A 2,515-nucleotide genomic window follows, 5' to 3' on the forward strand; every position below is an offset into this window, starting at 1 on the left:
TTCAATAACTTTCCTTCATAAAGAAGCTCTGATATTGTACAAGTCAGTGTGAAGCTGTTCTAATCAATAGCTGCACTTTGCACAGATTTTCTATATCTAAAATTAGAACATTGTGAGTAGATTCTAATCCATATTCTACTCTCACAAAGTTCTGTGTGTTTTTCCACTGCACTTAGAATTCTAATTCTTGTTTAGAATTTCTAAAATTTATTTCAGTTTTTAGAAAACCCAATTCACCCCCTCTTGGGTTGTGCCATACACATTCGGGACCCACATTATTGACATGTCACATGATCATCACTACCGTTGTTTGGTTTGAATGAAGGAATTTTTGACAGTCATGTCAGAAAAAAAAGAAGGTATTTTTGACAGTAAAGCAACCGCTGTGAGTTACCTATAAAACGTACTACTTGATATATCATGCACGTTGCCTAAAAAACGTACTACTTCAACCAATATTGCATACGATACCCAATTCATCAATTCGCTAAAGCAAACCCAAAAACAGTAAAACAAGAAGAAGAAAAAACGGAAGCAATGGCATTACTAGGCATTTTTGAAATACTATTAGCAGTGATTTGTTATTCAATAGGCTTTTGGTTAAGCAACCGCTATGAGCTTCTATGGAATTGGCCATTTCTTGGAATGCTCCCTTCTCTTGTAGCACACGTACCCGACTTCCATGACTGGAACAAAGCTCTAATCGAAAGAAGTGGAGGCACTTTTTTATTCAAAGGTCCATGGTTTTCTAACATGGACATAGTTGCCACCTGCGATCCAGCCAATGTTAAGCACACATTGAGCACCAACTTCTACAACTACCCTAAAGGTGATGAGTTCAAAGAAATGTTTGATGTCTTAGGCGATGGAATTTTCAATGCTGATTCCGATTTATGGAAGCATCAAAGAAAGAACGCAAGTGCACTCATTAATCATGATCGTTTTCGCTCGTTTCTTGTTAAAACGACATATAACAAGCTAGCCAAAGAGCTTCATCCGGTTCTTGAACTCCTGTGTAAGGAAAATAAGGTTTTTGACTTGCAAGATCTGATTGATAGATTTACTTTCGATGTTGCTATGATATTAGTGACAGGTTACGACCCAGAATCGGTTTCTACGAAACTTCCAAAAGATGAGTTTTCTATTGCCTTAGATTATGCTGAAGAAGCTGTATTCTACAGACATGTTTTTCCAAAGCTCTTTTGGAAGTTACAGAGGCTGTTAGGGATTGGCAAGGAGCAAAAACTGAAAGAAGGGAAAGAAATCCTTGACCGGATGGCTGCGAAATATATATCAATGAAAAGAGAACAACTTGAAACTAATAAGTACGATATCTTTCCAGAAGATATGTTAGCCTCTTACATCAGCCAAGGAGAAATGGTTGGTTCGAAATCCCAGGATGAGTTTTTAAGAGATGTTATTGTAAATTTTCTTATTGCAGGAAGAGTAAATTCTTTGACTTGGTTCTTTTGGCTACTTTCCAAAAATCCAAGAGTGGAAACTAGAATTAGAGAGGAGTTGAAATCTATAGCATCAACGAGCGAAACAACAGGAGGATTACAGCTTTTCGAGCAGGAAAAGGTAAACAAATTATTATATTTGCACGCAGCATTATGTGAAACATTAAGGCTTTATCCACCTGTTGTGTATGAGCATAAAAAGCCTTTAAAGCCAGATGTGTTACCAAGTGGACATCATGTCGATCAAAAAATGAAAATTCTATATTTAACTTATGTGATGGGGAGATTGAAATCTATATGGGAAGAAGATTGCATGGAATTCAAGCCAGAAAGATGGATTTCAGGGGAAGGAAGGCTTATACAGCAATCGCCATACAAGTTCTTAGCCTTTAATGCAGGGCCAAGAACATGTTTGGGAAAAGAAACTGCTTTGATTGAAATGAAAGCCGTTGCTGCTTTTATTGTCCATAATTACCAAGTTAAGGTAATTGAAGAACATGTTCCGGAACCTACTTGTGCTTCTATTATCCTTCATATCAAGAATGGTTTAATGGTTAGGATCAGTAGGAGATAATTATTAATTTTATAGGACTATATGTCTTATTAATTTAAGATTGTTGGTTAAAAATGTCTGCTGGTGCTCAGGAAGAATAATTTGCTACATTACTTTTAATGTTATATATTATTTAACTTGTAATAAATAACAAAAAATATGAATCTTAAAAAAAAAAAAAAGAAAAAAGAAAAAGGAAAGTATGTAAGTTTCTGAATTCTCGTTAGGAAATTTCACGTGTGAGGTTATGAAATGGAGCCTATTCTTTCTTATCTTTTAACTTATTTAGTATTTCAATGTAAAATTTAATGTTGATGGCGTCGCACTTAGCAAACCTGGAGTAAATTAGTTATATATCATATCATATGATGTTGGGAAAAATTACGCAAAATCTCCGATAAGTCAGATTTATGAGGGTGCAAAATAATAATACACACAGTTTGATAACGGAGTTCGGCTAATTTTGCCTACGTCTCCGGACTGCCACAGATCTTTTATAGGA

The 2,515-nt window shown here is 35.3% G+C and overlaps 1 pseudogene; it reads left to right on the forward strand.

The window, feature by feature from the left end:
• The first annotated feature begins 537 nt into the window (after positions 1–537).
• LOC149497799 (alkane hydroxylase MAH1 pseudogene) lies at positions 538–2,034 on the forward strand (annotated as a pseudogene).
• Positions 2,035–2,515: the final 481 nt, after the last annotated feature.

The sequence above is a fragment of the Jatropha curcas genome, chromosome 3 (genome assembly GCF_041381405.1).
Source record: "Jatropha curcas cultivar XTBG-Jc1 chromosome 3, XTBG_Jcur_1.0, whole genome shotgun sequence".
NCBI classification, from domain to species: domain Eukaryota; kingdom Viridiplantae; phylum Streptophyta; class Magnoliopsida; order Malpighiales; family Euphorbiaceae; genus Jatropha; species Jatropha curcas.